Genomic DNA, 21,640 nt, shown 5'->3' on the forward strand with positions numbered 1-21,640 from the left:
AGGTGAGGTCACACTGAACTCTCCAGCTAACTTCAGGAACCTGTTGATTGTGCTGGTGTTTTTCCAGTGGCTTAGTGAAATTCCGGAATTACCTCTCCAGCATCACAACTTCCCGGACGATCACCTGCCAGACTGGCAGGGCTTCCAAGTTTCTCCCTCACATATAAGATACTGCCCCTTTCCATTGTTCCAGAACTCGTGGGGCTGACCAGACACTAGTACAACTCCAGGACCTGGATCCAGTTTCCCTCCCCCCACAAGAAGGTATAGACCATCCTTGATATGACTGGGGAAGTTGATGAGGCTGACTTCCCTCGGAACTTATCTTTGCTAACTCTTGGGAATTCTTTGGGCTGTGAATCAAGGCTATGGTGTTCGGGTGTGTGCTTTGTGTGTACAGAGTACTCCTCCCTCCCTGGCAAAGCACGAAGGCAGGCAGTCCAGCACAGCAAGAGATTTGCCTCCGTCTGTTGCCTGTGTCTCCAGAGTCTGGCCATGGATCCGCTGAGTGTCCTGTCCGGATAGAGTCTCTGAAGCAAAAGGAGTCTCAACTAGGGTTGCCAGGTGTCTGTTTTTTGACTAAATGCCTGGTTGAAAAGGGACCCTGGCATCTCCAGTCAGCACCGCTGACCTGGCTATTAAAAGTCCAGTCGACGGTGCAGTGGGGCTAAGGTAGGCTCCCTGCCTGCCGTGGTTTCATGCGGCTCCTGGAAGCAGCAGCATGTCCAGCTCCTACACAAAGGGGCAGCTAAGGGGCTCTGCACGCTGCCCCCGCCCCAAGTGCTGGCTTCACAGCTCCCATTGGCCTGGCCGCAACTCCACATAGGAGCCGGAGGGGGAACATGCCGCTGCTTCCGGGAGCCTCCTGAGGTAAGCGTCACCCAGAGCCTGCACTCCTAATCCCCTCCCAGGCCCCAATCCCCTGCCACAGCCCTGATCCCCTCCCATGCTCCATACCCCTCAGCCCAGAGCCCCCTCCTTCACCCCAAATCCCTCATCTCTGGCCCCACCCCAGAGCCCACACCCCCAGCCGGAGCCCTCACACCCTTGTGCCCCAACCCCCTGAGCCAACCCGGTGAAAATGAGCGTGTGAGTGACTGTGGGAGAGCAAGCGACAGAAGGAGGGGGGATGGCATGAGGGGGGCAGAGCCTCAGAGAAGGGGCAGGGTAAGGGTGTTCGGTTTTGTGCAAGTAGAAAGTTGGCAACCCTAGTCTCAGCATTTCATTAAGCAGCAAAAGTGTCCTTGCACTTTCAACTGCAGCAGCACCTGAGCTTGACTAACACAATTGTTTCAGGCCTATACTGGTGCTTGGGGGGTGGACCCATCTCTCACCACTTCAAGGTTGCCCTTGCCTTGAATGGACCTGCTGGCCTGTTAGGCTTCCAACTTCCATTTTTAAGTAACTATTCCCCTACATTGCATGGGGAGCTAGGTAGCTCCTTACCACCTACCTCAGGACTGAAAATCCACTAGGCAGCAGACTATTTAAGGGGTTACGTTTTGTAATGGCAGATTATTAGAAACCTGCCCCCAGGGATCTTGCATTCCCCTAATGGGGTGGTTTAAACTCAACCCCCCAGTCACCCATCACAAACCACAAAAGGGAGGTATGGGGGAGGGGAGGAACCACTCAGCTCTGTAAAGGTCAGCGAGCAGATGGCTTTCACACCTTGCTTCAAAACAAAGCTCCCAAACGCTGTATAAATTCAGAGATTTATTTCCATGCCCAATCCAGTGTAATAAAACCCCAAACTTGAATGCGTCTCTCCATTTTAGTTGAGAACTGGCCAATCTCCCCCAACCCTCAGAGGGCTGCTTTCACCTCCTTTATATCCATGATGGCTTTAACAAGCCCCATCTGCTTCAAGGAGTCAGCAAGACTCCCTCAGCATTTCCCTGCAGGGTTCCCGCACCTGCTAACAGGATGAGTCAACAGCAGAACTTGCTGTGTCCTTCCACAAGCATCATAATCTGACATTTAAAATAACACTGTTCAGTGGGAAGTTTTCCCAAATCACTTTACAAACTGATACACAGACTATAGCCAGGGACCACTTCATTCAGCACTGCAGTGCAGCCACCTCTGGTAATGAGGTTACTGTTTAACACAGTGCAAAAACACAGTGCTTCAGATTAGGAAGTGAAAACAACATAGGCAATTAAGAGCTGGAGGATTTAGGAAGGTACACTGCTAGATATTGAGCTAGAATACCTCCTCTTGTGAAAAATGCCATGAGATTTGTGACTATCTTAGATTTAATTTTCATCCAGAGGTATTCCTTTTATTAATCATCTCTGAGTCATTTGCAGGATACTGCTTTTTTAAAAGACAATCAGCAACACATTTTCTGCCTTTAACTAAAAGAAGTTTCATAAATTTTGATCAAAAACCAGTCACTGTAAATAAAAAAATCTCCTGATCACAAACAAGTGTCTCTTAAGAAAAGGTTTCCCATTTTACTCTTGATATGGATAGCTAATATTTTAGGTTAATTAGTTGCACCTGCAACTATTTACCTCAATTAGACAGACTTACTAAACAGCATATAATAGGGATTATGTCAGTGCAGTCTTTTCATGTTAACCAATCAATCCTCTTGACGTCTAATCTCTGCTTCTCCTCTTCCTTCTGTATCAGATAACGTATTTGAACACAATAAGAATGAAATATTATTTCAAATGAAAGCCAAAACGATACAAATTTCTTTATTTTGTAGACATGCACATTGACATTTTAGAGACAAGGGGGGTGAGGTAAGATCTTTTATTGGACCAACTTCTGTAGGTGAGAGAGACAAGCTTTCGAGCTGCATGGAGCTCTTCTTCAAGAAAATGGCTTTTTCTGAAAAGGAAATAGTTGAATTTTTCCCAGTTTTTCAATGAATCAATGTCAATATCAGATGTTTTTGATTTTTTTTTAAAACACCCTCCCCCCACCCCACTATTTTCACACAGATTTGGAATTTTATCCTCTTGATTTTTTTCCCCACATAAAGCACTATTTTCTGACCAGCTCCTTCTCAGACGTTTTTCTTGTTCAAATTAGAAATGGGGGTCTCAGTTTCAAGAATCTTGCAGCTATGATAATGAAAAGTAATTTAAATGATAATCAACTATGTGATACCGTGCATTTGACAATTTCAGATGTAGACCAAAAAGTGTATACAGTGGAGAGTTTCTATGACTATTACCAAAGTGACAGTTGCAGGAGTAGCTGCAACTGCCTGGCTAAAGAAAATGACTCTGATCACAGGCTAACTTAAATATTATTGAATTAAAATTACCAGGGATAAATTTAAGGATGGTTGAAGGACTGATAACCAAACTCTAAAACTGACTGCAAGAATTTTATGACAAGATGGCTGTTTAAAGAGCCTGGAACTCACCATCATTTGCCTCCTCCACTTTAGTTTTAATTAGGGCTTTCAAGTGATTAAAAAAGTAATTGTGATTAATCGTGCTGTTGAACAATAATAGAATACTATTTATATAAATATTTTTGGATGTTTTCCACCATTTCAAATATATTGATTTCAAATACAACACAGAATACAAAGTGTACAATGCTCACTTAATATTTATTTTTATTATAAATATTTGCACTGTAAAAACAAAATAGTATTTTTCAAGTCACTTAATACAAGTACTGCAGTGCAATCTCTTTATCATGAAAGTTGAACTTACAAATGTAGAATTATGTACAAAAACAACTGCATTCCAAAATAAAACAATGTAAAACTATAGAGTCCACTTTACAAGTCCACTCAGTCCTACTTCTTGTTCAGCCGTAACACTCAGACAAATAAGTTTGTTTACATTTGTAGGAGATAATGCTGCCTGCTTCTTGTTTACAATATCACCTGAAAGTGAGAACAGGCGTTCGCATGGCACTGTGGTAGCCAGCGTTGCAAGATATTTACATGCCAGATGCACTAAAGATTCATATGTCCCTTCATGCTTCAACCACTATTCCAGGGGGACATGTGTCCATGCTGATGATGGGTTTTGCTCGATCCAAAGCAGTGTGAACTGATGCATGTTCATTTTCATCATCTGAGTCAGATGCCACCAGCAGAAGATTGATTTTCTTTTTTGGTGGTTCGAGTTCTGTAGTTTCCGCATCAGAGTGTTGCTCTTTTAAGACTTCTGAAAGCATGCTCCACACCCCGTCCTGATCAGAATTAGAAAGGCACTTCAGATTCTTAAACCTTGGGTCGAGTGCTGTAGCTATCTTTAGAAATCTGACAGTGGTACCTTCTTTGCGTTTTGTCAGATCTGCAGGGAAAGTGTTCTTAAAACGAACAACATGTGCTGGTTCATCATCCAAGACTGCTATAACATGAAATATATGGCAGAATGCAAGTAAAACACAGAGCAGGAGACATACAATTCTCCCCCAAGGAGTTCAGTCCCAAATTTAATTAACGCATTATTTTTTAACGAGCGTCATCAGCATGGAAGCATGTCTTCTGGAATGGTGGCCAAAGCATGAAGAAGCATACAAATGTTTAGCATATCTGGCACATAAATACCTTGAAATGCTGGCTACGAAAGTGCCATGTGAACATCTGCTCTCACTTTCAGATGACATTGTAAATAAGAAGCGGGCAGCATTATTTCCCTTAAATGTAAACACACTTATTTCTCTTCGCGATTGGCTGAACAAGAAGTAGGAGTGAGTGGACTTGTTTTGTTTTTGAGAGCAGTTATGTAACAAAAAAAAAATCTACATTTGTAAGTTGCGCTTTCATGATCAAGAGATTGCAGTATGGTACTTGTATGAGGTGAATTGAAAAATACTATTTCTTTTGTTTATAATTTTTACAGTGCAGATATTTGTAATATAAATATTATAAAGTGATTACTGTACACTTTGTATTCTATGTTGTAATTGAAATCAATATATTTGAAAATGTGGAAAAACATCCAAAATATTTAATACATTTCAAATATTTGAAATTTCAATTTCAATAGAATTGGTATTCTATTGTTTAACAGTGTGTGAGTTAACTGCGATTAATTAACAGCTCTAGTTTTATTTCATGATCCCTCTGCCTGTTTTTAGGGAATGATATAAGGCTAGAGATCTTATTATCTCTTTCCTGCAAGGCACCTTTTGGTGGCCAAACATATGTATCTCTTTCTGAGACTGGTACACCATTTTACACTCAGCTGGTGGAATAATAATAATCAGGTGACAGAGGACCTGATTCAGATCTCACCCATGCTGGTACAACTTCATCAACTTCACTGGAGTTGCACCTGATTTACACTAACGTGAATGAGACCAGACCCAGAGATTCAGGCCCAGGGACTGTTTTAGAACAGTGGCTCTCAACGTTTCCAGACGACTGTGCCTCTTTCAGGAGTCTGATTTGTCTCGTGTGCCCCCAACTTTCATCTCACTAAAAAACTACTTGCTTACAAAATCAGACATAAAAATACAAAAGTGTCACAGCACACTATTACTGAAAAACTGCTTACTTTCTCATTACTACCAAGTAATTATAAAATAAATCAATTGGAATATAAATATTGTACTTGCATTTCAGTGTACAGTATATAGAGCAGTATAAACAAGTCATTGTCTGTATGAAATTTTAGTTTGTTCTGACTTCGCTAGTGCTTTTTACGTAGCCTGGTGTAAAACTAGGCAAATATCTAGATGAGTTGATGTACCCCATGGAAGACCTCTGGGTACCCCTGGTTGAGACCCACTGCTTTAGAAGGATTAGAAGTGATATTTGATGGCTTTGATGACATTTCAAGTGTGATGGGTTGGATCACAGAAACCCCCTTGGGAACTGCCAACTGATGTGCCAAGACTACTTCTGCCCCTACTTTCCTTGCCAGCCTGGGAATCCAGCCCCCTGTCTTGTTGACCCAGACACACCCGTCTGCTCCAACACAGACCCAGGGTCTGAACCACGTGCCCCAAAGCTGCAGACTTAACTGAAAGCAACTTACAGAAGTGTTCCTGTCTTTAACACTCTGATGCCCAACTCTCAATGGGGTCTAAACACCAAATAAATCCATTTTACCCTGTACAAAACTCATAAATTGTTCACCCTCTATAACACTGATAGAGAGATATACACAGCTGTTTGTGCCCCCCTCCCCCCAGGTATTAATGCATATTCTGGGTCAATTAATAAGTAAACGTGATTTTATTACATACAGAAAGTAGGATTTAAGTGGTTTCAAGTAATAGCAGACAGAACAAAGTGAATTACCAAGCAAAATAAAATAGAACATGCAAGTCTATGTCTAAGAAAACTGAATACAGATAAAACCTCACCAGTTCCAGTAAGCTTCCTTTTACAGACCAAATGCTTTACTAAGGCTACTTAAAAATCAAGCCAGTGCCCGGCCAATATTCATAACTTTGAATACAAAAAAAAAAAACATATATACAAATAAGATTAATAGAGTCAGTAGATCATAATGTTTGCAGAGATATGTTACATGGCATAAAACATATTCCAGTTATATCATATATACACTCATAAGCATATTCCCATGAAGCCTTATGGGGTACACCATCACATCAAGAATTTGGAGGGAAAAATAATTGGACCAGATTGTGACAGACCCTTATGTGAGTATACAGCGGTGGGGAAAGCTAACGAGCTGTCTCTTTACACTCTCTTTTTTTTATTTATCATTTATATTGCAGGTTGGGGCACTGTATACCAATAATAAATGCCAGTTCCTGTACCTACCTTTTAGTCTGTCAATTCTAGTCCAGCCACAGCAAGTGGACGAAACAATCTTAGATGTTTGACCATTTCATTTCCACCTTATTCTGATGAAGTATTTTCTGTCATGGAAATAGATATTTTGAAGGTTATTGGATGTGGCAGACTTTTGAAATATTTTGGTTACTTGAAAAATAATGAAGACATTAAGATTTAAAAGAGAAAGGAACATGAGACCCTGACATACTAGAATCAAATAAATCTAGAGGTGGGGGAGCACAGTGTCCCCTGGGTGAGGAATCACATGAGCATAGAAGGGAAAGGCAAGGTAATAGACAGGATTAGTATTTGTATATACTTTACCTACCATAATTCCCAATTGTGTTTTCAACTCAGGTCAGTGATTTTAAGAGATAGTTTTACAAAGTGATTCTGGGGGATAGCCAGCTGGGTTAGTAAAGTCATTTGCTGCTAAGTTAGAGAATTCTAGAGATTATCAGAATACTAAAAGCGGAGCTACCGTGGATTTGCTGCCCCACTGGGAGAGATTGTGACTTCCTTTGACACAGGAAAGGAGGATTAAATCTGTTGGGAAAATCAGGGGAGACTAAGAGGGAATTCTGTGTGAGATGAGCACTCAGAAGAGCTATTATTTCTTTATCTTCTTTCATGGGGGGGGGGGGCTGTGCATTCCCTGAAGTGTTCCATTTGACCCATTTCATTTTAACTGGATTGATGTTGTTGTGGATTAAAAAAGCAGTCCTTGAGGTTGACAACATTCACAAAGCTTTCCGAAATGTTAAACAGTCCTGCAGAGAACTGCGGTTTTGTACAGCAATCATGTAGGGCTCAAATCTGACTCCCATTAAAGTCAACTAACGTCATTCCATTGAGTTTAATGAGAAATGGATCGGGATCATACAGAATAAGAACTGATAAATTAGTACTGGACAATATAGCACAACGGTTTGTGCTTTAGCAAGCTTTTGGGGCGTTCCTCGGGGGGTGTTGTGATTGTGAAGCACTAGGCTGAAAAGCCAAGAGCTTGCACCTACTTGAGAAGTGCACCAATATCCTATTAATACCCACCATGGTGTGGCTATTGCCAATAGTGGCTGCTTACCTTGGAAATGCTTTAAAAACCAATCTTTGGGTAGAATTATGTAACTGTGATGCTGACAGACCAGCTGACGCCAAAGCCATAGGTCAATTCACTTGTATGTGAATATCAAAGAAGTGTTAAGTGTTAGTATGCATTCAAACTAATTCACTTGTATGCTAATAGAGATCAAAGGAGATGCTGATTGTATTGTTTTTGGCTGTCTATATCCTGTAGTTTGCTATTACATTACTTCTACATTATGGGCACCCTGTAATTAAATAACCCTAGATCAAACGTGTGTTAATGAAGACTGTATTCAGGTGTTAGAACTTCATGAAAACTAATGGAATGTTACTTGTATTGGTCTCATTTATTTATTCCATGTAATGGCAGGCATCTGAATTATGTATATCTCTGTAACTAAATTACTCATCAAGGAAGAGCGCTAACGTCAAAGCAAGAGCGATTGAGTTCACAATGGGAATTCATAGACTCAATCTGCATCCCCAACAAGAAGAGGCCCACGTGGGTAAAGAAACTGTCAGTTAGCTTTCTGTGTGAAGAAGATATAAAAGATGGACCTAAGGAAAGATCCTTCATCTCCGGATTGTTTTGACTCCAATAGGGTGTAAATTGAGCAAGAGGACAGAGATCCCCAGAGTTATCCTGGGTAACCCTGAAAGATTTTTGGAGACTGGCAGATTCCTACATCTCTGCTATCATTTGGACTGACAAATTTTGACTAACCTGTTAATTATTTTACCTGCTTTAACTCCTCAATAACTCTTATTTCTTTTTCTTAGCCAATGAATCTTTAGTTACTTTACTATAGAATTGGCTGCCAGCATTGTCTTTGGTGTAAGATCCAGAATATCAGTTGATTTTGGGTAAGTAACTGATCTTTTGGGATTGGGAGTAACCTAATGTGAAGTGACTTTTGGTTTATATGGCCTTTTATCACAAAGTCCAGTTTGTCTGTATAGCAAGACAGGCTGGAGAGCCTAAGGGGACTGTCTGTGACTCCATGGCACTATGGGTATAGTGGTCCAGGAATGCACATGTGTTACTGGCTTGATGAAATCTAATTATAGACTATGTCACCAGTTTGAGGTGTCTGCCCTGCTTTCTGGGAGTCTGACCTGAGATTGGCCCTCACAGTTATGAGCCATTCCCAGACAGCGTGACAGTAACATCCTTTTATTGTTAAAACTACACCTCTACCTCGATATAATGCTGTCCTCGGGAGCCAAAAAATCTTACCGCGTTATAGATGAAACTGTGAAACTGTGTTCTATCGAACTTGCTTTGATCCACCAGAGTGTGCAGTCCTCTCCCTTCCCTCCCCTCCCCCCCCCCCCCCCCCCCGGGGCACTGCTTTGCTGCTTTATATCCGAATTCGTGTTATATCAGGTCGCGTTATATCGGGGTAGAGGTGTAGTTCACAGTGCGAGGATCACACAACCAAAGGGCTAGGGTATAAATATCCTAACTGTCCACTTTTGGCTATTTATTCCAACATTCTTTTTTCTTTTCTTCATTCTAGGTTCCCTGGACTTGTAGAATTGTTTCTACTGCTGCTGCCCTTCCTGCTATAATTTGTGGCCCAAAGGCCCTTTTGGCTCCCCCTCTCTATCATAAAATACAAACAGAGAATCATTAAGTGCCCATATTTAATAATCCCACTTTAGCTTTAGTATTAGGAGCCATGAAGGACAGCTTGCCTCTTAGGATAAGGGTGAGAAGAGACATTGAAAAGCTACTCTTTTGCTTCCACCTCTCCCCATTCTGCTGCTCTCCCCTCACTGCCAGTCCCTACCTAATCACAAAATGTTATGGAAATAATAAACTGAACTAGGAGCCTTAATGCATGTCCTAGCACAGCTTCCTAAAGTCCCCTGTAGTAAAAGAGACTGAAAGTATGTTGCACCCAAACTCCGTAGAGTGATTCCAGTACAGATTGTTTTCACATCCAATTTTTCCCCTTCCCCTACTCCTCCCCCTTGCACTGGTTCAGCGTTGCCAGGAGCTGTTCGTGTGCCCTGTGCATAAGCATCACACCTTCACATCAAAGCTGAAGGGGAGGCTGAGGCTCCATCTGATTGCTTCTGGATTGAGTAGCTGGGCACCCACTGGGAAGAAGTGTGAATGGCTTGGATTGCGGGATGCAGTTAAGTTACATGTGAAATCACATTTTGTGCACTTCAAACTTGGGCTGTTGGGGGCTGGGGCATGAACATGCCTTCCTTGCCAAGGCAAGACACCTGTGGACTTCAGATTTTCCTTCCTGTGACTATAACCTAAGTGCTAACGTCTTTGTCTACTAATGAACGGTGTCCTTTTAAAAATATATATGTATCTTGCAAATGCCCAGAGATGTAGAGCTGCTCCGTTATTTGCTCCCAGATGAATATTAGTAGCTAGTTTTTTCCTTAGCACTTTACATTCCTCAGAAGCTAATTATTTTTATTTCAGAAGCTGTGAATCCTGGAAAGTTCTCTCTCCTAGTTCAGTACTTTAGCTGATAGCATCAGTCTTCTAAATTACGTCTGTTCTAATTAATTAATTTTAAAAAATGTAGGAGTCAGACAGAAGGATGGAAGCTGTCACACTCTCTCTCGAGTGGCTCACAAGCTAAAATGCCAACCTCTGGGCAGACTGCTAAGAAGCAGGGCAAAAACCCCAAACTGGTTGTGAGTTCTATAATTAGATTTCACCAACCCAGTAACAAGTGTAAACTCCTCAGACACTATAACAGCCTTAACACAGAGTCACAGACAGTCCCCTTGGGCATTCCAATTTTTTTGTTTGGCGGGGCAGCCTTCGAGGGTTTTTTTGTTTGTTTGTTTTGGCGCTACTGGGGGGGCGGGGTCTTTGGCAGCGTGGACCAGCGCTCCGAGGGTTTGAGTGGCTCAGCGCAGCGCTCGGGGGGGGGGGCGGGGGTATGGGCAGCACGGCGCTCTGGGGGTTTGGGCGGCCTGGCCCGGTGCTCAGGGGTTTGGCCGGCCCAGCGAGGCGCTTGGGGGGGCGGTGGGCAGCCCGGCACGGGGCGGCGCTTGGGGGAGGGGCGAGGGTTTGGGCGGCACAGCGCTCAGAGGGGGTGGGCGGCCCGGCCCGACCCAATGCGGCACTGGGGGGGGGCGGGGTTGGGCAGCGTGGCGTTCAGAGGGGGTGGGCGGCCCGGCCCAATGCGGCACTGGGGGGGGTTGGCTGGCGCGGCGCTCGGGGGGGGGTTGGGCGACCCAGCGCGGTGCTGGGCGGGGGTGGGGGGTTTGGGCAGCAAGGCGCTCTGGGGGTTTGGGCAGCCCGGCCCAGCGCTCAGGGGGGGCGGGGGTTTGGGCGGCCCGGCGCTGGGGGGGGGGTTACGGCGGGGCGGGGCGGCGCTCTTCTTTTTTGTCTGGGGCAGCAAAATAGTTAGAGCCGGCCCTGACCTTCCTAGAATCCAAGCTGGTGGGATGAGCACTTCTTCACAGAACCTCATCTTGGATTGCAGGGGGCAGGGAAGCAATCGACAAAGTCTTTCTTCCACTTTTACCTATTTGGATTCAATAGTCCTTCCTGATGGGTAGGCGATAACACCTTATGTAAGAATCCAGCATTTTGCATTAGATGAAGTTTTTCCCCCCCGTTTGGTGAGTTACAGAGTTTCAGAACAAACATTTTACAGTTCTAGAGCAAACACTTACATATTGCCTTATAGCATGGGATAAAGATACACCTCTATCCCGATATAACGTGGTCGTGGGGAGCCAAAAATCCCTACTGCGTTATAGGTGAAACGCCGTTATATCAGGGTAGCAGTGGCAGGGCTCCAGCAGTGATTTAAAGAGCCCGTGACTCTGGCCGCAGGGAGCCCTGGGCCCTCTAAATCGCTGGCAGAGCCCGACTGCTGCAGCCCCGGGGTAGTGACGGCAGGGTTCTGCTGGCAATTTAAAGAGCTCCGGGCTCCGGCCGCTGCGGGGAGCCCGGGCCCTTTAAATCACTGGCCGAGTCCCGCTGCCACAGCCCGGGGGTAGCAGCGGCAGGGCCCTGGCAGTGATTTAAAGGGCCCGGGGCTCCCCGCAGCAGCCAGAGCCCTGGACCCTTTAAAGCACCGCTGGAGCCCCACTGCTACCATGTTATATGCAAACCCGTGTTATATCGGGTCGCATTATAGCGGAGTAGAGGTGTAGTATAGGTAGGATTAGTATACCTACATGCAATCTATTAAGTCTAAACACTAAACACATTCTTATAGCACTAATATCTATTTTAGATTAACCCACAGGTAAGCCAGACTGGTTTCCAGCTATGCATCTGTCAGTGTTCAGTGAGGTCTGAGGCCTTGGCATGAGCTGACACCTAGTCTGCCAGCATCACAGAAGCTCTGGCTGCCATTACTGTTTGACAGTATAAAAAGAAAGCCTTTATAGATCATTTTATTTATCATTTAGTTCTCAATAAAGACTATTTTATTAGTGAATTCCAAATATGCCTTATGTTTTTCCTATCCCAAAGGTGAAAAGCATTGCTTGAATTTTCTCAACCAGAGCTGAAAGCAGCTGAGAAATTGATTTCAGAGCTGCTTGGATTGTCTAGAGTTTTTGTTTTGGAAAAGTTAATTTGGAAGATAGCGTGGCTGAACGGATAGCTCCCATTTATAGCAACCTGGACTTTACTCCCTCCTCTGTCCTGGGCAAGTCACTTCACTTCTCTGTGAAGTGCCTCTAGGTACTACAAATAATAGTCAACTCACATCTCATTATGAATTACTCATGCTTTCCAGACGGCATTGTGTATGGCATTTTAAGAACTGTGTTGACTCTATGTGGGTACTTCAACTATAAATATGGTGGAGATGCATGCTATTGCACCCAATGCCCTGTATTCCTACAACATGTGGACTATGTGCCTTCATTACATTCTCTGTGATCAATGAAAATGATAAATAACTTCTCTATTGATACAATTATCCAACATCAATGAAAGAAAACAAAAGGGATCATATATTTCAACAATCACTTCATGAAACTTAAAGGACAAAATGAAACAAAAATACACTGTCGTCAAATGTATCCCCTGCTGGTCCTCAATCTTTGGGACCGTTTATAGGAAGACGGAGCTTCCAAGCCTTCCAAATTACCAACAGCAGGCTGGCAAACTGTATTTCATCTCAAACAGCAAGAGCAGCAGGGCAAGTAAAATCACCCACCCCCCTGCAGACTCTGCTTGCAATTGTCCTGAAAGCATGTCCCCCAATCCACTGAGCATGCTCACCCTGTAGAGCATGTTCTTTCTAATGCGATGTGGTCAAATGTCTGCCAACTCCTTTCCCTTACAGCACTGCAAAGAGAGAGCATTGCAAAAGATCTGGAACATTCCATGCTGGTGGTGTACACAAGACTGGTCAGTTGGAAGTTAGTTGCCGCTGGAGTTGAAGCTGGAGACTGAACCTGGGAATGGGGTGGCTAGGCTGAAATTTATGAGGGGCACTCTCTTGCTCTGATGGTTCGACTCACTTTTATTATTAAGTTTACTTCTTGTTTCCGCGCCCATCCAATTAAAGTCAGGGTGGTTAATCCAAAAGGCATGATTGGAGATGGAGACATAACAGTCTGTCCGTATGTGATTCATACTGAGACTGTTTAACACGGCGTTGAAATTCAGGGGGGCGATATGGCACATCTCTTTTAAACTCCTCAGGCCAACAGCTGGCTAGAGAAACATTCCATTTTCTTATCTACCATCGTGAGATTTTTTAGGTCAGATTTTCAAAGGTGCTTGGCACCCAAAAGCTCCCACTGAGAACAATCTGAAGGGTGAGACCAAGGGGAGCTGCTGCGGCTGAGCACTGTGAAAAATCCGGGTGTTTAACTTAGGTACCTAACTGGGAGCTTTTGGATGTTCAGCCCTTAGAGAAGAACACAAGGAAGAACACGCTGCACAGAAACCATGACTGTCTGCACCACAAGAAGTCTTGAAAACAGAAAAGCAAGAAATGAACAGATTTACCAGATGGCAAGTGTAGTCCCTGGTTTCGAGTCAGATTAGCCATTTCAGTTATGTTTCCACTGCTGAATTCTTGAAGCGTGTGTGAAAACTACAAAATAACAATCAAACAGACATCTGCAGAGTCACCTACATCCATTAAAGGGGGAAATTCTGCCAAACAATACGTCTAAAGTACAAATAATAAATCGTAATTATAACAAAAATGGCACACAGCACCCACCAAGTACAGTGTCACAGTTACTATAGTAACACCAACTTGACTTGGGTCTGGAGCACTGGATGGAGACTCCCTAGCACCATCTAGTGCCTGAAGGTTGTTTCAGGGTACATTGAGTGAAAGAAAAATATTAGTTTATGGCCTTGAGGGACAGACAATTTACAACAGGGAGTAGCCCTCTCCACATCCTGAAGAGAATAATAGAGGGCCATGACTGCATTTGTACAGTAAAGGAAAGTCATTGAGATCTAAAACCAAAAGCTCTGGCAATACTACAGAAGCAGTAGACTCATGGTTCAAAATGAAAGATAAAAGAGTAGAAGCTGCTTAATGAGCCAGTATGGCCTCTCATCCCAGTTAAGCAGCCTTCTCCCAGGTCCAATCCTATTGGTGAGTCCCATCAGCATGTGTTAGAGCCAGAGAGGGAGCCACTTCTAACCTCACAGGGTCCACAAAGAAGCCCCTAAACTCTGCAGAGACAGAGACAGAGCTCTATAGCTGCCCCTGCAGAGTTAGGAATCTCCACAGCATTCAATGCAGAGATCGTCAATTCTGTGGGAACTGAGGCAATTGCACAGCTTCTAAGCTCCATCTCAGTTTCTGTGGATTGTCCTACAGGATCCCCTGATTCTCTCTCCCAATAGTTCCTGCAAGGGCCCCGCATACGGAGATTGCAATCTCCATTCTTGCGGAGGTTATTCCTCTACATTGAGTGCAGTAGAGATTGTAAAATCCACAACCATTAGGACTGAGGAGTCTCTGCAGAGATTATATTTTATACAATGGTCAAAAGTGAGGTTGTAAACTCTACAGGGACCAGAATGTGCACAATAGAGAAAACAAGATGTTCACTCCAAAGTAATGTCCCCATGAAGCAACATTACTGTCCAAATTACAAGGCAGTCCTTCTTGTTGAAACACTTTTGGAAAAGACTGGTTCCTATGGAACTATCTTGATTAACAAAGAAGAAAATTGATCTGAACAATAGGATCTAGACTAATCAAAAAAGACATGAAAAGATATATCAAAATGTGTCTTTTTTTCTTTCAACAAAATAAGGGAAATGTAAAAAATGAACAAAATCCCCCCACCTATCTTAATGCAACACTGAGGTTGGAAATCTACACACATAGCAGCAATCTGATCGTTCAAAAGTTAAGACTCCCATCACAACACTAATTCAGCTTTATTGTAGATCCACATTGCACATGGTCAAAATGGTCTTCCCTAATACAGCATCTCAAATGCACGCATACAATGTGTAGCCATTACTTGAGGGTAACTGGTGCATACACACAGCCCCTTAAGGAGCCACTTATTCCGAACTGCATTATCATCTCGGAAACCAATGGACTGAGCACAGACAAAGTTCTGCCCAGCATTCTTTTAGTGTGCTGCTGCTTGGCTCGTTCATTTATTTCAGACTTTGGACACAGTTTAGAAGTATGTATAATTTACAGTATATTAAAGTATGTCAGTACATTTTCCCCCTCTTACCACCTTCAAAGGAATCTCAAGGAAATAAGTTTCTCAGCCAGAAATGGGTCGCTGGTTGCTTCACATTCTTGGGATGTTAACAAAGAGACATGTATTTATTTTCCGAACTGGGATTTTTGCCATTTTCCCCCTCTTGACTCACAAGTTTTTAGAGGCTAGAAGTACTGCAGGTTAAGAAATAAGAACGCACAGCTGGAAAAAAAAGTGGGGGGAGGGGTTTGAAATCCTGCTGCTGAACAGCTCCTCCATCTCTGCTTTTCAGTTCTTGCTACTCCCATCTAAATTAGGCACATCAATACTTACTTCAATAGTAAAAACGCCGTCACTAGCCCAGTAGTCCACTGGGAGTAATAAAAGTACATCCACACCATGCATCCTGTTTCTTTTTAAAACTCCCCTATATCTGCACAACCATTCAGGGAAGAAGGATCAGCTTCAAACCGCAATCTGCTTAAATTTTTTATAAGTAAATCAAACAAAAAAGAACCTTACCAGGGACACTAACATGCTTATCTACTTCCAATGTGATGACTGTTGGTGCTTTGCAGCTTGAGTGTTAAATATGGCATGTAGACTGGTGGCTATTATTGTTTAACTTGTACATGTTTTTTCCAGCGTGTTGATTTAAACCACTCACCCCCCATGTCATTTTTCTTTTTTGCAAGATCATGTAAGTTGTATTCTCCAATGAAATATCCAGTGCAGCTGAGCTAAAAACATCTTTAGGAGCCTGAAAGCAGGATAGATAACCTGGGGTGGCATATGAGGAAAAATACTGCTAGGGACCAAAATCAGCCTCTTGAATTGCATTTACAAGCTACATAGAACTCAATGCATCCTATGGAGCAGAGGCATCATAAGCGCTAGGCATGAAACACTGCGAAAAAGCGACGAAGAAGGGAAGATGGGAGGCTGATATTACTAAAGCATCACTGTTAAGGAGATTGGGCACCCTTAACTGTGAATTCCTTGTGCTCACATATTTGGGTTTTAAAGTAACTTATTTCCTGTCTTGTTCTTTTTTTTAACATATCAGCAAAGTAAATTTGCAAGCTTCTTGTAACCTTCACAGTGGATTTTCTAGTTTTCTAATGAGAGTTTTTGTTGTTGTTGTTGTTTGAGAACTCCAACATTCTTGCAACACCCTTATACTTACTGAGATGGATTTTCCACTTTAACTCCAGCTTAGTAAATTTCTTGTTTCCCAGTACAAAATGACCCTTCACCCAGCATAGCCATCCATGAGAGACTCCAGGGGCATAACACTGCATGAATCTTCCCTACACTCAGGTGCTTCCCAGCTGCTGTACCTACCACTTGAAGCTTCTGGCAGCAGGCACAAATTAGAGCATCCGGAAGCCTGCTCTAGCATCCCAGAATGATGCACAGTTACCTTTGCACACACTTCTCCTGATATGTGCTGCATGCTCCTCAGGTGCAGAGGAGGATCAGGACAAAGATGTTCTGTTATTTTTATCTGTATCTATATTTGGGTTTGTGATATTGCAGCTGGACTCCATGTGATATCACAAAGAGAAGGATAGCACTGTAGGTTGGAACAACAAGAGGAGATTAACTCTTGGTTATTAGACACCTTTATATTAAAACTGAGCCAGACTCTGCTCTTGGTTTCTCTGGTGTAAATTCAGAGTAACTCAAATGAGGTCAATGGAGTTACTCTGGATGTACACTATGCAACTGATATCAAAATTGGGTCAATTTTCTGTATTAAGGAGAAACAAAGGAAGAGAAATACTTAAAGGAATGGAAAACCTATCGTATGAAAGGAGACTAGAGGAGCTCGGGTTGTTTAGTCTGTCCAAACGAAGGCTGAGGGGGGATATGATTGCTCTCTTTAAATATATCAGAGGGATAAATACCAGGGAGGGAGAGGAATTATTCCAGCTCAGTACTAATGTGGACACGAGAATGAATGGATATAAACTGGCTGTGGGGAAGTTTAGGCTTGAAATAAGACGAAGGTTTCTGACCGTCAGAGGGGTGAAATATTGGAAAAGCCTTCCGAGGGAAACGGTGGGGGTGAAGGACCTGTCTGGTTTCAAGATTAAGTTAGATAAGTTTATGGAGGGAATGGTTTAATGAAAAAACATGATTTTAGCCAAAGGAACACTGTGCCATGGCAGGTAAATAGTATAATGGCTAACGAGGGTCAGGCTGGAGACTCTTGCCTACATGCTCGGGGTTTTACTGATCGCCATATTTGGGGTCGGGAAGGAATTTTCCTCCAGGGTAGATTGGCTGAGGCCCTGGAGGTTTTTCGCCTTCCTCCGCAGCATGGGGCAGGGATCACTAGCAGGAGGGTTCTCTGCCAATTGAAGTCACTAAGCCACAGGATTTGGGGACTTCAACAGCAGAGTCAAGGGAAAGGGTAGGGACGGCTTTGTGGCCTGCAACATGCGGGGGGGGGGGGGGGGTCAGACCAGATGATCATAATGGTCCCTTCTGACCTTAAAGTCTATGAGTCTATAAATGTGATACAGGACATAAATATTTCTAAATGGAATGTTTTCCGTATGGCATCATCTGCTCTCCAACCCTTGGCTATTCTTCCATTTTCTGAGTTTTCGGAACAAATAATAGCTACATTTTCTTTTTCTTTTCTTTTTTGAAGGTTCTCTGCAGGTTCCAAAATAGTTGGCTATCAATCTAAATCCTGAAAACCATTTAGATGGTTACCCAAATTAAAGCATAACAAGATACCAGGATAGGGTACCAGTGTGACCTAAAATTTTCTAAAAGTCAATAACACTAAACATTGATTCATTTTAAGTATAGATTCAATTTTTTTTGGAAACTGTCAAATTCACTCCAGAAACTCACACAGCATCCCTCGCCCCCCCGCACCTGCTTTGCCCCTCCCCCCTCTTTTCTTCTTCTCAAGAACCCTTAGAAAATGGGATGGAACAAAATATCTTTTGAGGCCACAGTTGATTGTCATGCTCAGATGCTTTGCATTCAAGATGCCATCTGTGTTTTGTTTTCCTGTTTAGAGGTTTTAGTAACAGTTTTTGTTATCTACTGAAAGTACACACTACAGCAGGAAATCATGCATCGCAGAGCAAGTTAACTGTAAAGTAAATGATACCGTCACTCAGGTTTGTGTGTGCCTATGCCTGCACAAATGCATATGTGTGTGTGTGAGAGAGAGAGAAAGGCCAAGGGTACATTTACAGAAGCAGACAAAGGTGGAGAGGCCTGGAAAAGTGAAGCTTTAAATTGTATTTCAAATACAGAAATCGTTTGTACACAAAATGTACATTAATTGACTCATCAGGCAAACCTGATACATTTTACCTCCTTAGTAGCCCAAGAAATAATGTCAGTACCCAATGCATTCTATATTCTTAATAACTTGATTAACAGCAGCATGGATTAATAGTGATTTATTAAACCACTGCAATTAACCTGGCAATTAATGTAAATACAGAAATGTATATCATGTCACTGATTGCAATCTTGCAACCCATTTGTCATTAAATCTTTTCCTCAGCACCCTCTGCTGTGCTATATAGACCCATATTCTCAATCCAAGTTCTAGTTCTGTGTCTATTCTCTCCTATGTGGGGGAGGAAGGGAGAAGCCACATGGATTACAATATCCTACCATAGAGGTATTGTAAAACTGCACTCCCAATGTATCAGTGACATAGGAAATTTCATTTTCAAGGCTTCCCTGAGGGGCTGAGATAAACTGCAAAACTCACAACTTGGCGTAATTAAACACTCATGCCCATTACATACAAAGAAAATTATGCACATTTATCTAGGGCATAGAAACATTCATATGGCAATATTATACATGAATGTCCATTATTAACCTTTAAGAATTCAGTGAAGGAGCTCTCCGAAAAGCAATGCAGGTCTGTCTCAGAGTAAAGGTGCTATAATAACAAGGAATGGGGGGGGAAGTGGGATTGTTAATAGATTTCCAGCAGGAATACAAAAGTATTTAGATGGATATATCCACTGTTCTCTTTTAGCCAAGTAAAGCAGAAATATATTCATTGGATAAGCTTGATACATTAGCATTTTATATTAGCTCCATACCGCAGTGATGGGTGCAGTTTAAGAATTTAGATAGACAGGGCTGTTCTGTTCACAGTTATTTGTTTAAGAGGTCATTGATTTTTTTCTTTTAATGAAATATGGATTATTTGGAGGTTGTATCCAGAAAATGCCTGCCTGCTATCTTCTCGGACTATGGTTCAAAAATGGAATCTCTAGTTTATTATACGTTTTTAAAAAAAAACTTGACAATATCCTGACAGCCATATTCCGATTGGCTATAGATATTTCCTAGAAAGGGGGCAGCAGCAGCCTCGTCTGCACTAGAGAAGCCAAAGGTATTTTTCTTAATTTAAAAAAAGAAATGGGGAGTGATTGTTATAACAGCAATGATGAGCTTAGCACTAGCATCTCCTGGGGAATTAATGGCCAGCTGGCGTTAATGGATGTTGGCTTTGCCTCCACACCCCCAGTCAGTCTTAATCCCTGGAACAGGGCCTGTGCTTTATTGTTTAATTAGAACACACACAACTCTACAAAAACCACACAAAAGGAGGGAAAATTTAGAGTTAAGGCTAAACAATTCTGGGAAGACTATCACTCACTGACATCTGTGCTATTAAGTCTAGGACATTTCTTTATGTTACAGCAAACATATTAACAGAGAGGGATGGAAATATTTGTAAAAAATCTGATTCACAAATATTTTTGACTAACAGAGCCAAGTTCAGTTGCTTTTATTTGGGGGGGGGGGGATGTTTTGTTATTTGTTATGTATAAGGATCTGGACAACAGCCATGTATATGACAATGTTTGCTATTCCTGAAAGTGACATGGATTTTAAGAATGAATGAGTATTCTTCTGAACATTTGCACTGGAAGTACCTCATTTACTATTTGCTATTGTCTTGTTCAAGTGGTTTCAGTCATCCAATCAGAGAGCAAAAAACATTGCCACGTGACTTAGGTACCCAACACTATACAAATAGGGAACAGCTGAAACAAATAGTTAGAAGAACCCATAGTCTGAATGTTACATCCAAACCATTTAACAAATATTTATGAACTATACATATAGTCATAGAAAAACAGGAGTGGTTCATGAACCAAAAATGGAGTTAAATTTGTGATGAAGATCATTTGTAATGAATGATTTGGTCAGCTCTGTCTTTCAACACCTTTTTCAAATTTGGAAGGATGCAACATCTGGCAGTTTGTGGAAGCACACAACCACTAGTTCCTCTGCCTCCAGTCACCAGCTCAGTATTAGAATGGCTGATTCAGGGAGGCCCAATTCAATGAATGCAGATTACATCTGCTGTGGTATCCAGTTGTGCTCTTTCACCAAATTGGAGAACATCTTGAATGCCTACCTGGCCAAGATGGCAGCCTACTGTAGCAGTTGGCACCTCCAACCAAATATGACTAAGACAGGTTTGAGCATTTTGCACCTCCACAGTGCAAGCGCTAAACATGAGTTAGATGTCTTACTCAATGGAAAACAACTGAAACATGAGGCAAAATGGCTCTACCTTGTTGTCACACTGGACTGCTCTTTGACTTTCCATGACCAGCTAAAAAAGACTGCTGCCAAAGTCAGGACCAGGAATAATCTAATCAGCAAATTAGCCAGTTCGGCATGGGGTGCAGGCACATAGACACTTCACACGTCAGGTCTGGTGTTATGCTATTCCTCAGTGGAATACTGGGCCCGTGTGGTGTCATTCGCCACATACTAAATTGGTTGACAGCTAATTGAATTTGACCATATGTATCATCACAGGCACCCTGCGCTCCATTCCTATCCCATGGCTACCAGTTCTGAGCAACATAGCCTCTCCGCACACTTGTCACAGAGAGTCTACACCCAGACTGGTGGAAAAGCTACATGTCAATCCATGTCTCCCATTGTACACATACATTTTCAGTCACACCAGAGCACAGCTTACGTCAAGACGTCTACTGTGGTCTCAACTGCCAGATCGGAATCTGTCAGCATCAGCCCTGTGGTGCGATGAGTGGTCGGCTAAAGACTTTGGAATGGTTTCCTTGTCGCTGATCCAACTGTTCAACTGCCTGGATTTGACCAGCCACATCATCTTTGGACTCT

The sequence above is a fragment of the Chrysemys picta genome, chromosome 1 (assembly GCF_011386835.1).
Source record: "Chrysemys picta bellii isolate R12L10 chromosome 1, ASM1138683v2, whole genome shotgun sequence".
Taxonomy (NCBI): domain Eukaryota; kingdom Metazoa; phylum Chordata; order Testudines; family Emydidae; genus Chrysemys; species Chrysemys picta.